This window comes from Apteryx mantelli, chromosome 6, assembly GCF_036417845.1.
Source record: "Apteryx mantelli isolate bAptMan1 chromosome 6, bAptMan1.hap1, whole genome shotgun sequence".
Lineage (NCBI taxonomy): Eukaryota > Metazoa > Chordata > Aves > Apterygiformes > Apterygidae > Apteryx > Apteryx mantelli.
In genome coordinates, this window is record NC_089983.1 from 44542259 (window position 1) to 44558175 (window position 15917).

Genomic DNA, 15917 nt, shown 5'->3' on the forward strand with positions numbered 1-15917 from the left:
ATGTAGTACTTTAGGTGATTTCTTTTATGGCGTACCTACGTCTCCAGAGAAAAAGATAAATTAATGTTGATTAACTGTGTTTTTTGTTCTTCCCCTATGTCACTTCTGGGGTTTCTTTCCTTTTAGTTGGAAATAGGGTGTATAGAGCTAATTCTGTAAAGTCCTGGGGTTTCATAGTTCTCTTTTATTTCAGAGAGTGTATAACGCTTTGCATGACCTTGACTCAGGTCTGGATTCAGCCATTAGATTACTGAAAAAGAAAATGGTGAAACTATCATTACTTCAGACTCTTTTGAACGAGGTGGTAGAAAATATACCACATGAAGCAATCATGCGTTATTATTTAAATGGCCTAAGATTGATCCTCTTTTTCTTTAATAGCATCTTTGAAATCCCTTTCTCCTGTGGTCAAGGCACAAAAAGTTATATTTTGTAGCATACATTTGTACATGGCACTGTCATTTGGTCATTTCTTTTCCAAGTGAAAAACATTTTCCGCCTCTTTTCCTTCCCCCACCTTCTAAAAGAGAATCAAACTTCTAAGAACTTAATGTGCAAACTTCACTTTTACATCCTACAAAACTGAGATTGCTTAATGGAACTGGAAAAGAAAGATTTTTATTTATGAGCAAACTTACACAATTTTAGATAGTAATTTGTGATCTGGTGGAGGCAAGGAACTCAATTCAGATTGCTAGAAGCACCAATTACAGACCCTTTTTCTAATTTAATTTTTTGATGATAGTTTCAAATTCAGAAGCCTGAGTACACCAGTCTCCAAAATTCTGATATGTGGGACCTTAAAATGGTGAACACTTATAAATATTGCAAGGATATTTAGGATGTTGACACCAGTTGAGTAGTGTGATATGCTATATATTTGAATTCCTTCCTTTATAAAAGTAAGAAAACAGTAGTGCTGGGATTTTTAATTTTATTCATTCTTTTTTTACTCTCAAATTGGTGAATGGTAAACACTTTCCTTTTAAAGAAAAGAATGGCAAATTTCTAGCATTTTGGTGGATTTTTGACAAATTATGCATGAATGGCAAATTTCACCATGTTTTGAAAATATTTCTGCAACCTTACCTGTAGTGGCCTTCATGAGGTAATTGGTTTGCAGGAAAATTTATTGGAAAAAATTTTGAAAATGGATGATTGGTGTTTGTCAACCAACAGAAAATCAAACATCACTGTAGCTCATAGAAAGTTACCGTATGCATTGCAGAGATTAGAGGAAATACTGTGATGTGTATAGCGTAACTGAATGGTATTTTTTCAGATGATTTGTAATGGAAGACTGCAATGTGTAAACACTGAAGTCTGATATAAACACACTCTATGTTACCAGCATAAAGAACACTTCTACTTGACGATGTCAGCTAAACTGCCTGCTGTACTAGATATAAGAACATGGATGTCTGAAACTAAACTGAGGAAACAGCCAGTAGAGACTGCATTTGCTTGCTCATTTTAATTTGCCATTCCCTCCTCTTTTTTCTTGCAAGATTTTCATCCTTCAAATACATTTAAAAAATTTATAATGTTTACTCCTTGTTCACATTGCAGGCCGTTTGATTTTATATCATGCATTTTTATAGTCTTGCTAGAATAAAATTATATTCTGTCTTAAATCCCTTACTGCCTTGGTCTTTCTTAGTCCAAGTTGCATGGTCATTTGTTATATATGTCATAGGAGGTCACATATCCTTTGTAGCATTTTCTTTCTCTGTTCCCTTTAGAACTTCTTTATGCCTCAAAGAGTTTGCTTCTTTATTTCTTCTTAAAGAATTTCTGCCTTATTTTTCTACTAAATCACTAGGCTACTCAATTCAGTGAATAACTTTTGGTTTGCTTGTGCTTTGCTATCTCTAGTTCTATAAATCCTTTATATAATAATTTGGCAGTTCAGATTTGACAATATGAAAAAATAAAGATTCTTCTCCTAAAATTCCCTTAAAAATGAAAATCATACCACGTATCTTGACAATTCTCGTCCATGTTTAAGATCTATCTCTGTATTCTTAATGAAATCATGCTAGGATTTGTGCTTTTGGTATATATTCCCTAGTGCTGAAGAGCTTTTAATGTAGATGTAGAATTTTCTCTAATCTTTATTTCAAGGTTCCACATTAGCTGTGTTGCTCATCAGCTCATACCTGAATTGTTTCAGCTCCCTAAAGGTATATTGAAAGTTAAAATTTCTAATCCAGTTTACTGAATTTCAGGGCAGATCGTGTTACATCTGTGTGTGTGTGTGTGTGTGTGTATGCACGCGTGTGTGTGTGAGACCGCACGCATGTGCATGTTGTTTTTATAATTTCTTGACTGGTGATCTTCATGTTTATAAGCACTTCTTTCCATTATATTATTTTGATGCTTGACAAAACTTTTGTTCTTTCAGTTCTTAAGAACTGTTACTTTATTGAATTAGTATCTATAGACCTAGACTGAGAATGAAGCTGCACTGTGCTAGACATTGTATATGCTTATACCAAAAGTTAGTCATTTTAGGTTGCAAACTCTTTGAGAATCAAAGGTGGTATAGAAGAGGCTGTATTTAATGGAATATTATCATCCTCATTTTATGAATGAGATGAACAGAAGCATTCAGAAAACTGAATGATTCTCCCAAGGTCAGAAAGGAAACTAAGAGCTGAAACCATATCTCCCTAGTTGCAACTTCAGTGACCTAAATGTACACTCATCCTTCATGCAAGTTCTCAAGCATGGTTCTTTTGTGCTTCATGCACTTGAAAATACTTTCCTGTATCAAAATTTTGTGGAACCTTTTTTTACCAAGTTTGTTATGGGGAACATAGTTTGTTATAGTAAAATTAACAAAAGGAGATACCATAAAAATGATTTTTCATAAAATGGGAGTGTGGTAGAAGCAGATGGGAATACATCAACATTTTAGGCTTAATTTAATGATGATCTGTAATCCCTTTCTTTAAGAGTTTTGTAAGATTGTGAAATTGAGATGCCAAAAAGAATAAAAATTGTCAAGAAGAAAAAAGAATTAGCAATTCTGGAATTAGAAAGGACTGATAATGGATTTCCCTGGTGGTTTGGAATAATTATAGACTTGCTGATCAACTTTTCAGTTGTTACAGTTACAGCTCTGATCCCTGAGATTAGGAAGGCCTGCACTGATTTCTGGGAGATCTTGAACCAGTAAAGCACACCATTTCCTTCTTTAGGTCTCCTAACCATGGACAAAACTACAGTACCCAGCCCGTGAATTGCCCTGTGGTGATTTGGTGGTGACCAGACCCTTGACTCACAATCTAGTAGGGATCTGTGGGTTATCCTGTGGGATCGAAGTACTTTGTGATCAAATAAAGGGTGGCATTTTTCAGCCTTTCCATCGTATAGCTTCATTTGGGATTCCTTGCCAGTAAGAAGTCACTCTACAAGCTGTTCCTTTTAATATTTTTTTCCTCTGTCCCAATTAGTTTGGAAATTGAACTCTCTTGTTACTGCTAATGTGCTCATTTAATCTTTTTAATTTCTGTTACCGTTTCTGCATATTTTGGGGGCATCACACAGTTTATAGCAATTCATATTAGCAACATGATCTACTTATTCACCTAAAAAAATCAGCCTTAAAATAATTTACCTCTTTAAAAGTTATTTAAAAGTGTAACTGTGATAAGTGCTTGATTCTGCTTCAGTTAAATTCAATAGAACAGGTAGTTATGCAAATTCAGTTAGCCTTACAGTTCAGACATTCAGTTAATAATAAGACTGATATGTGAAAAATCCACTTGCATAATTATTAGATTTTAAAATGCCTTACAGAGAATGTGGTAACAGATTTCCTTTTTATAGATGGGAAATAGGGAAGTCCAGGACTGAGGTGACTTGTTGCTTAAGTCAACCAGCAAGCCACTGGCCCTACTGGGAGCAGACATATACGGAGCCTTCCGAACCCCATCTGTTGCTCTGACAATGGCAGCAAGCTAACTTCAGCTAAAATTCATACCTCAAATACTTACCTATGTAATGCTATGAGTTCATCAGGTAATTATATGTAATGAATATAATATATAATGTATAATGAAATATATAATGAGTATTTAGTCATGCATATGTTATAAAATTATATATATTACATGGGTTATAACTAAGGATATTTTTTGAATTTCTAAAACAATCAATTAATCAACTGAATGAACTTTAAGGCTGTGAGGGTATATTTATGTTTTACCTAAATAATTGATATAACTTGCTCTTTAATTATTAGAGTTTAAAATTAATTTTTCTGGGGTCTGAGCATATCCTTTATAGATTAAATGCTCCTAAGAGCTCTGCATCTCAAAACTCTTGACAGAGTCAGGGAACTCTTTGTTAGGTGGTGGAGCTAGTTTAGGTGTCATAGAAACAATATCAAAGTGCAACTTCCCTTAAATTATAGGGAAGCTGTAAGTGCAGTATAAATGAAATTAGAACTAGGTGAGAAAATATGGTTTCATCATAAATCAAGTGATATTTGAGGTGAAACAAAAAATAAATGTACAGGCAGAATCTTGTAGTTGAGTCATGTTCAAAAATATTAAAAAGCATCAAAGTGAATAATTATTTCCTCTTGTGAGTTCCTTTCCAGCATTAACAGAACACTTGTAATATTGATGTATCTTACCAGTCATCTAGAATGCTTCTTACTGCTGGAGTAAACAGAATTACTTTAATATTTTTGAAGGTTTCTCTACATTGTAAGAAACATCATGGGAGCTTATTAAGTTCATTAGAATACTGAAGAAATTTTAACAGCAGTTCTAAGTGCTTTTTTCCTCCAAAACAACTTTTGTTGTTTTGAGAGGAAAAAAATTAGGGAGTGAACACTGGAAAGAGACTCATGCTAGATGAAATGAGGAGGAAAAAAATTAACTACTGTTGCTGCTTATGATTGTGAAACCTTTTGGGAAACTTTTGAGTTTAGGGAGTCTGTGTGTTTTCACTCTTAGAGCTTCATTTTTCACATCATGTAAAGAAATATCTAGCAAGAGATAAAACACTAGCAAATAAAGTTCTGGTAACAAGATGCAGCTTTCAAATATCTCAGCAGAGAAAATGTTAGGGTGTCTGGGGCATCTGTTGATCTGACAAGTTGTATTATGTAGAAACAAAATACATGCCTTAAGGAACTGTGTATCTCCCCTCAACTAAGAGTACTGTCTGAAGTCGATGCCCCTCGTCTTCAGACGATAGCAATGTGAAAAGTTGTACCGGTCCAGAGCATCATCTTATTTTATTCAGCAATTGGGATCCAATATGAATCCCAACCATGTGGGTGCTCAGGAGACTTTTAAATGTAAGAGATATTATTCAGAAAGGATCTCCTGGAATCAGCCTGGATGTGAGAAGCCAGAGTGAGGTCTGAGTCAAAGATGATGCATGTGTGATTAGCCTGAGGGACAGGCAGGATACTGCTCATATCTACATGGGTAGTCATGGGACTCATTTGAGAACTTCTTGGACTTTGGCTGTCTGCTTGGGATGCCAGAGAGAGAGAGAGAGAGAGGGAGTTTAGAATTGGAGCAGAGAAGTAGATCTGTGAAACATTAGCCTGAAGGTGGTTACCAAGCTTGTGTTTTTGAATGGGAGTGTCCAAAAAGATAGTCAACCAGGAGCACAAATGGTGATAATGGGCACAACTTTGTGGAACCACATAGGAAGTTGGAAGGGTGATAAAAAGGTTCGTTTAAAAAGTGATCAAGGAGAACGAAGGAATATGAGGTGGTGACAGGGTCACAGGGAGATCAAAGGAAGACAAAAATTCCTGTAAGAAGTTGGTCAAAGGGGCTATTCACAAATCAAGTAATAGAAGAATGGAGTTTTAGAGACTACGTTGAGACTAAATTAATGTTAGCTAAATGCTGGATAGTCTAGTTTGGAACTTCAAAAGAACAACTCCAATCAGTAAACAACAAATTCAATGAACTTAGAATGAAAAATAATCATTTAAGAAACAAGGGGACAAGTAAAAATGAAATTCTCACACATCTGTACTGATAGGGGAAGGACCACTGAAGGGTAAGAGTTTGAGAAAAAAAATAAGGAAGGAAATGCTGACAGTGTGTGGGAGATCAGAAGCTAGGATGGGCAAACAAATGAGTTAGAAAAGAAGAGTAACGGAAACTTCTGCACCTCTGACATGGAAGGAGAAGGAGAGGCTTGTGGCTTTTTCTGCAAAGTGAGATATGGTGTCAGCAGAGTTGTAAGAAACCTTCATTTTCCTAGTTCCTTCTGTCTGTCAAGGGCCATTTTAACATTTGTGCTTGTTAGGCCCAAAGGTGAGAAGTATTGTTAAAATAAAGAAGGATCAGAGTAATATACTGAATATAGAGTAACAAGAATAATAGAGGTGAGATAAATTTAATGAACTTCGAGACTAACAATGTTGGAACTCCTCTGTAAAAAATACCTAAGTCTAAAACATAATAGAACATGGGAGGAGTATGAGTTCCTATTGTCAGTGAAGAAATGTGGACACCTCCAGGATGTAATTCATTGCATCTAACTAAAATATGTATTTTAGGATGGGATAAATCACTGCCTGGAGCTGCCTGTCTTTCTTGTTGGAAGCCTGGACAACTAATTGAGATTAGATATCTAACTTGTAGATGGATGAATACTGTTCAAGATGAGTATGCATCATTGGTATGCTCTAACCATGAAAAAAGCATCTGCAGTCTAAGGAGGTATATGGTAAGCCATTTCTCACAGAGCTAGAAAAGTATTAATACAATGATGGAGTATACTGGTGAAAATTCAATTGAAATACCATGTCTAAATCTGTATGATTCCAAACTGCTTAAAATAGATTTAGACTATTTTAACATCAGAGAGAAAATGGAGAGCCCACCATAAAAGATAAAGTAAATGAGGCAGGTCTATTTAGTATAGTGAAATGAGGAGGAAGGGGGGTTATGATTACATCTGGAGGGCAAAAAACCCCCGTTGGCTGCAGAATAAATGGTAGAAACTGCACCATTAAAATATAAACAACAAATTAGGCAAGAAATGTAAGCAAGAAAGGTTTCTAATGTACAATGAAGCTCTGCAACAAGCCTAGCAGGAGTAGTAAGGTTTTAAGACAGAGGTTGATCAGTTTGTGAAGATTATACATCATGGTTACCTATGACAGCAGGGAATAGGATTTCGATGCTCTGATATTTTTTTTCAGTTCATCCTTAATTTCTGAGCTGATGTTGTGGCTCTTAAAGAAGTTGTGAAACCCAGAAGTGGCTATGGCTCAAGAGCCCTTGCAACTACTTGTTTTGACTCTGGATGCCCAGGGTTTCTGGTCCTTGTGAGGGATTTCCAAATAGCTAATTATACTGGTGCTGTTTTTTTTGTTTGTTTAGTTTGGTTTGGGTGGGTGTTTTTGGCATTGTGCCTCTTGTGAGGAGATATGAATCAGACTAAGATCTGTCCTGTTGTGCCTAACTAGAAAGGAAATCATTCTCATCCAGTCATCCTTTACATCAGTGTTTTGAGTCGTTGTTGGAGTCATATATTCCCAAATGGCACCAGTACTAATGTGGATTTTGAATTCTGAATAGATTTTTATGACAGGTATATCAGAGTTTTGAAGATCACTAGGGAAAGTATTTCTACTGACTGCAATTTGATGAAAAGCATTCAGTGCCCAAAATAACTGTTGATTTGAGATGTTGTTGCAGTCATAGGTATTAGAAGAAAAATGCAGAGATAAAGCAAAATGTTTTCTTCATTTTATGCATATATTCCACTGTGAGATTTAAATAGCAATGATTTTCCCCCAAAATAAATAGTTTTCAGAACTGAAAAATATCCTTTGGAAACCTCTAATATCCTTTAGAAACTTCTAATATAATCATTGATTTTGGCTGACTATATAAAAATTTTAGAAACAGTTACGACTGGATTTACAAGTCTCTGTGATGCATACTTAGAACAAGGCCCTATTGATAGTGCAGAGGCTTTTATTTCTTTGTCTGCAGCATGGCACAGAACAAATTGAGAGATGCCTTCAGAGTAAGACAATTTGTTCTTTTGATTTCAGTTCTGGTTCTCCTCAAACCTGAAGCATTAGCACCTTCATTTAGATCTTCTAAGTATGAACAGAAAACAGATGAGTTCAAAAGGGTCCTGTGAAAGAAGATAGAGTCATGTGGGAGAGAGATGGTTTCATTATTGTCACGCTGTCATGCTATGAAGGTTCGATAGCAACAACTGAGACAGTAATATAATAATAATAAAAAAGATGTTTATTTCCTCACACAAGTTCTTGGATTAGTAACATCCATTAAAATAATGCGATTACTAATTTAGGAAGGATAACACAAAACCATCAGTTACTAATTTAGAAAGGATAACCCGAAACCGTCGGTTACTGCGTTATTAATTGGAAGGACTGCTTATCCCTGCTTGAAAGCTTTCTTGTTCACTCTCCTAGTGAGAGGGCTTTCATCCTCGAGGAGTTACCTTAACCCAGCGTCCCAGGAAAAGGGGAGGGGGGGGATACTCACGGTCCAGCCGGAGAGGATGGTCAGGTCACGTTCCCGTCCCTGCTCAAACTCTCCTAGCTCCCAAGTCTCTTTTTATGCGGCTGGGGCTCTGGGCAAACACTGCTTTTGCTGACTTTTAGCAAGTTTTGCAATCACAGGACTGTTTGTTTGTCTGCTTGGGAGGACCCTGCTAGCGAGGCAAGACCACAACACCTCCGTATTGCTTCTTCCCTCCCCGGGGGTCCGTGCAGATTCCAGGTGGCAGACTTCACTTCTCCAGTCTTGTTAATCATTCCGCAGCCTTGCGCATATCAGTCCTTGCGCATATCGGTTGGTAGACGACTTTAGTCCTGTTAAGTCCTCTATTCAACAGCTTTGTGCAGGTCAGCTCTTGTGCTATCAGTTCTTCTGCGTATCAATTGACAAACTTCAGTCCTGTTAACTCTTCACTCGCCCGTCAATTATTTATCATCATTTTGGCTTTCTGAACAAAAAAAAATGATAGTATTCTTGAAAGACAAGTTCTTCTGGTGGAAATTTGTTTAAAATGGCACTGTATAGTAATTACTAATGATGGAACATAGTTTCGTTAAGCATTAATGGAAGAAGTTTCTGTTTGTAAATGGCAATAAGTATTCTGGGTTGACTTGTTGCTTACTAGCTCTGTGCCTCAGTTTTCTTATCTGTGAAATGGGGATCACATACATTTCTCATAAGCACTGTTTTGTGACATTCTTGAGTAATGTGCTATAAAAATGCAAATTTCTATTTTGTTCAGTCATGGATTTAAAATCCCTGAAAGCAGTTATAAAGAGAGCCATTTTAATTTCACTTTGACTTTTAATTCAGAGCAAAATAGTCATTCATAGGATGGTTGTGTATGAGGTGTGTTAAATTCCCTTTATAGTCTGCATAATTCATTTCTAGAATAGCCGAGTCAACCATTTATAAAAGCCTTTAAAGTTCTTAGTAATAAGCCAGAAAGCCAGCCTTCAGAAAGGTCAAGAAGGCCAAAACATGATCTTTCTCTGAGAAGTAGTTGCTCTCAATAAATCTCTTTTTATTTGTAATTTATTGTTTGCACTCTTTGTGCCTCTACAATTCTAAGGCTTATCATATGCTCAGAATAAGTTGTTCTTTTCTTAAGTTCCCAACCCAAATGCCAGTTGTGTTCTTTTTTTATTGCAAAGTGAAGAGAATTAACCAATGCAAATTTAATGCTACAGGCAACCATCTGATAGCAATTCTGCATTACTGGGCCAGCTCTGCTCCCATGTGAGAAATGGAACCAAGTGCTCCGTAAGGGCATTTCCAACTAGTGATTAAGTCAGTGGAGCAATGGTTTTCCGTGATAAGGGGCTGCTCTTGCAGTGTTTGAATCCCCTAAATTGCATCTAGATTGTAGTAGTTCAACTAGAAAATAGTATCCTTTACATGAAAATTGGTCCTTTGTTGTTATTCCTGGGCACGCTTGTTCTGTGAGACTTTGGAGCACTTCCCATAGAATAATTAAGCCAGGCCTTGTCTGTTGTTCACCTTTGAAATATAAAGAAATTGTTGCATTTAGGAAAACTGAGCCTATATAACTGCTGTGAAGTATATTGAAATAATAAAAGAGTTGGAACCATTTGATCACACAAATAACATGCATATCTGCAGAATAAATAAACTGTCACCATTAGATTTTTTCTGTAATGATAAATAAGTGATAGACAGAATCACTTACGTAGCATTGCTACATGTCAAATACTGGGCTTGATAGATCCAGAGCCCAGCATGGCACATGCAGTGTTCTGCTATCAAAGCTGAAATTTACTGTCAGTTGCCACACACAGATTTAAGAAAACATATAGCAGAATCAATATGGTGCTATATTGCTATACTATATAGAATAGCACAGTGGAGTTCTTCTGTTTATGTCATATGTTTTATTAGATTTTATATTTAGCTAACACACTGACAGCACATAAGAAATGATAGCAAAGTAATACCTGTGGAGATAATATTTTTTATTAGTATAAATAAATACATTCAATCAGGCATAATAGTTTCATTTACTGGAGAGACTAAGATTTATTACTTTATTTTTTGGTCCTTTAAGTAAATAATATTCTGTGTGACTCATAATCTTCTATGAAACACTTTTTTCATTTTAGCAATTCATAAATGCATTAAGCATACTTCTATATTTAAATAACATTAAAATCGTCACACAAATTGAAGTCATAGCAGCATGAAAAAAACACAGCCCACCAAGATAAATTTAAGTGTTCTAATTTTGATTATTTATGTCACAATCTAAACACTGAGCATATTTTTATATTGAATGTATTTCAGAATTTCCAGCAAGATTTTAATTTTTTTAAATACAAAGTTACTGGGAAAAGAAAATATACTATGACTATAACTTTCGTGCTCCTCTCCTGACACAAACAGCTACACTAACTTTAAAACTATGTTATTTTATCAGAACACATTTAAGCAACGAGACACAATGGGTGGTGTTGTTATGGTAAGATAATCACCCCCCGAGGTGTACTGAGACATAGTGTAGCTGATTAGCTCTAATCCTGTTGGGATGTAATTATTTCATGATAACGATATTCTTGGAGATGCCTTATTGCTGTTATCAAATTTCTTTTAGCTTTATATCGAAACACATTAAACAATGACTTTGTCAACTTTGAGGTCCATTGAGATTAATCTATCTTCTCACAATGTTTAATTGGCAGTTGGAATATGTCTTCAAGTCTGGTTTCAGTTTCCTCTTAAGATTCCAAAAAATTGCAGGAAGAACACCTGAAGATTCTGGTCCATCCAAGTGAAGCTGAACTGCAGGAAAAGTTTTTTTTTAATGGAATAAAATTAGAAAAGGAATCTGGCTGGCTAACTAGGATTCCAAACAAACTAAGAATAGGTCTACACTGCAGTCACATCAGTTCTTTAAACCTCCTATTTTCAGTGCCTATATGAATGAGTCTTGACTACATGGCTAGATAGCTCACCGGAAAAGGCAGCCTGAAGGTCCTAGCAAGGAGTTGTTGATGGGCTTCAAGAGAAAAAGAGAAGATGCAGCTCTGTGCAGGCTAGTTTATCTTGCTGCTTTGGTGGTGCAGTCTGCACTGAGCTTCTTGCTACTAGAATAGCCAGCGAAGGTTTACAAGACAGGCTGGTGAAAGCTAGCTTGTGTGCCTTGAATGCAAGGTAGACATGCCATCTGTTCCTGTTTTTATAAACACTTGATAGGTGTTCAGACATTTGTATTTGCTTGATAAAGGTCTAAGGTATTCAAACGTTTCTACTTTCCTTGAGATCCATATCCCAGTTTATCATGATGACATATAAAAAGTACAAGAGGATGGGAAAACACTGCAATCTGAAAGCTGAAGTCTGGTTCTGCAGTATTTACTTTTTCTGGCTCATGAAGGCAGATCTGATTTCTGCAGCTGAACTGGTTATCTGAAGTGAAGCTGCTCAAATAGAAGGTACTTACAGGCCAGTGCCCTAACTTTTAATTGTGAGAAGTGACACATAATAGAAATTCAGAATAAATCTTCCATTTCTCTTGCTATCTTCAATCTTCATCTGTCATCAAATCAAGATATTAATTCAAAATAAAATAGCTGATGTTGAAATAGTTGATGTTACATCTGATTTATGTGGTCAGAGGATTTGCTTAGACCGCAGGGCAGGCATAAGCTGCAGCACGTTTCACAGACCTGCTCTCTTCCTTATCCACCTTGTGGATAAGGAAGACTTGTAAGAGTATGACGTGGTTCTCCTCCAGTACATGTGCCTGGCTGTCCTGAACAGAGAAACCAAGACATGGGAGGAGAAGAGCTCTAACACCAACACAGAACTGAAATGCTGGGCTGAGAAGCTGGAAGCATTCTCTGTCTTACACATCTCACACAAAGCCACATCAACTCTGAAGTCTTTCTTGATAATTTGTAAAATAGAAAAATGGATCTAGGAGTTAAAACAATTTGAGCTGAATTTCTACATTTGGGTGTAAGAGACTGAGAAGAGCTAGGATTTTGTCAGTGAATGCAATACTACTGTTAAGTCATCACATTTTCGAACTGTTGAGCCTTTCTGGAGATGAAGAATTACTCTGCTAAATCCTCTGAGCCCTATTATCTTGAGCAAGAATAAAGAGTTGAAGTGTCCCTTTGGGGCAGAAGAGATTATAGAATGGAACAGAAAGATCCTGAAGCAAAAAAATCTCTAGAAACAGTTATGGGGGAAAGGCTTAAAGTAAGATTCATGCCTTTTCGTTGCATAAGTTTATGAAAGAAAGACTCCAGGAAACTATTGAAGTTGGACCAGTGTTTTTTATACTGTGTCCAAAGCGGACTAGGGTCTTTGTACAGTGTGGCAGCAAAAATTCCGATGGTTTACTTTTAATTATAAATAGTGTATATGTGAATGTTGGGATTTAGGGGTGGTCTTATTATAAAGAAAGAAAAAAGGAAAAGCAAAATGTAATGCTTTCTGGACCACTGCCCATTCCACAAATCACATTCTCCTCCAGGCTTTCTCAGCAAAACATCTTTGTTTTCTAGTGAATGATGTACTCAAAGAGGAGTTGCATTCGTTTATTTTCTAAAGTAGGGCTTGTTTGTACTCTATTTGGAATAGATTTCTGTCTCATTTTACTAATGCATGTTCAGTCCTAATCTAATAATCTGATCTGGATTACTCAGTGCTAACACAGCAGTTATCTATCATGGATGAGTTTATCTCAGAGAAGGCAATGATTTCCAAAGGGAATTTCAGCGTATGTATGTGAATAATAAATTAAGATACAGATAACGCATTTTCAGTAATGAGGAGGTAAAATGATAATTGAGTGGCTCAAAACTGCTGTGATTTAAAGTAGATTTTAATTGAGAGAGATTTGCAAGGTACATGACCATCATGCAAGTTAACAGTGTTGAACTAAGAGGACAGAGTACTTTTCAAAATGATTTTTGCAAGAGAGAAGATGTTAGCTCCAATGAATTCTACTCAAATTCCATTTGATACAGTTTCATTCTGACTGTCCAAATTCTCTTTGGAGTTTAATATTAGTTTTCTTAATTCTTGCATACAACTTTTATAAAAAGTTGTTGAATTTAACACATATATATCATTGCAGGTGTTTCTTAAGCCATATGCCAGCCTTTACAAATAAAAGCAATTTTCACAATAAAATCAAGTTTGAATTATTCAAAATTACATACATCTAGTCCAAAATCACAACCCTGATCACAACAATAGGACTTCTTCAAATGAAAATGTTGACTTCTTGTTTTGGAAATGGGTTTTATTTTGCGTCAGTAAGGTAGCAGGTCTTCAGTGACCGAATTTAGGACTTCAGCTTTGATCTGTCAAAGTTTTTTTCAAGACCTGTGACCTTGATCTAATATTTGAGTTTTGCTATAGAGAGTTTGCTGACTTACTTACTGAAGGAATAGACTGGCCAGGTTTAAAGGCTACAACAGCAAACATTTGAGTAATACATATAACATGTTTAATAAGAAAATTCCCATTGGAAGTTTAAGTTCTAGTAAGTATATTTTTGTGTCAACTATAAGAAATGACAAAGAATCATCAGTTATGGTGGCCACTGCATGACACGGCATGTTCTGCTGCCTGCCTTGGAAGGAGAAAAGATTTTGTTTGCCTGAAATGCAAGCTTGTACTTCTAATGGAGGAGCTGGTTTGTGATCCGAAGGAACAGGTGAATGTCTTTCAAAGCCTCAAGGAGATCAAGGATTTCTTGGATCTACAGATGTCATCCATATAAAAACAGGTCCTAAGGAAGTAGAAGAGGGAATGAAATCAAGGAGGAAAAAAAATCAGGCAGGAAAAGGAAATCACATGACTGAAACTGTATCAGTTTCAGAAGCAGAAGAATCGGAAGGCTATCTTTATAGCTGAAAATGTCAAATTGCTACAAGAAAATATTCTGGTAGGCAAAGCATTAGCAGAAATTCATCTGAAAGAATCAGTCGAAGGCAAGGATCTAAACCACAGAAAACACTGAGTACTCTCCTCAACTCAAACCAGATGGGTGTCAGGCAAGATCAGGGGAATAACTGGAGAAAGATGGACAGTCCTCTTTGTGGGCTCCAGTGTTTAGAAAAGAGGATGAACATTCTGCAAGATGCTGAAAGTGAGCAGAGGAATTGTATGCAAGGAGCAAAGTGAAGGAAAACAGTGCAAGAATATCACAAATAAACAAGAAAACAACACAGAGACACACTTTCGGTAGGGATCTGCCCAGTTGTGAATTGCATTTCACCAAGCACAATTCTAGAACCTGTGCAGGGAGCTGAAGGAACCACCTATCCTGATAATTTTCTCAAAAATCTTTTGTGTCCCTTCAGTAGGAGAGGAAAGCCAACAGAAACTGCTGCAAGTGATCACAGTTTTGACAGAGCCTGCTACTTCAGTTTTCAGTTGTGCTTTACACTATTAATGGTGACCTAGCAGATTTTGTATTAGTTTTCCTATTTAAATTTGCATGTGTGTTTTGATGAGATAGTAAATAATGAAAAGACAAGAAGATAAGCCAGAGAAAAATTTGCTTATGAGGACAATCTGTCGTAATACATCAGCTGTAGTTTGTTGCTGCCATGTGTAAGGATAGGAGACTGCCTTGGAAAGCAATGACTCTGAAAAGGGTTCACTGTAGATACAGTGTCTCACCATGAGCTTTCTATACAATAATGTGGTGAAAAAGGGTAAATGCAGTGCTGTGATATGTAGAATAGGTATAGTATCAAAACGGTCTTGCCACCATCCAGATCATTTACTGCTAGTACAATTCCATAGCATGCATGTTGCAAGCAGAAGTTGATGAAATGTGGCGGGTGATGATGTGAAATGAGAACAAATTAATGTTTTCCAGATTAACTGCAACTCTAGTTTCAGTGTGGGAAAGTGGTGGGGAGGTAGTAGTGGTAGGATAGGGTGGTAGGGTTCTTGTCTTCTTGTCTGTCTTTGTAGTAATGAGGGAAATCTCAACTCTTGGAAGAACTCAGAAAATTCTAACCCTCCTACTGTCTGTATGGGTCATGAATGGAAGGGAAATTGGGCTTTGGGAGCTGGCTGTAGAAAGCAGAAGGAAACCACCAGAAACTTAGGAGAATATTCACAGTCTGTCTGTATTTTAAAAAGCTGAAAAGAGATTATACCTATTGCAAATAAAGAGGAAAAAATGCACAAGTCACTTATCAAAAAAAAATCTCTTTTTGTCGGAAATTATGAACACAAGCATTTAAGTGCACAAGATTAAGAGTTATTCTTTCTGCAGGTCCCCAGCCCTGGAGTCTGGAATTTTGCTGGAGATCCTAGTGATTCCTTTTTAAGTCAATACTTCATCATAGCGAAAGTTTTTCATTTCTAATAGTTATTTAAGATGGAGAAATC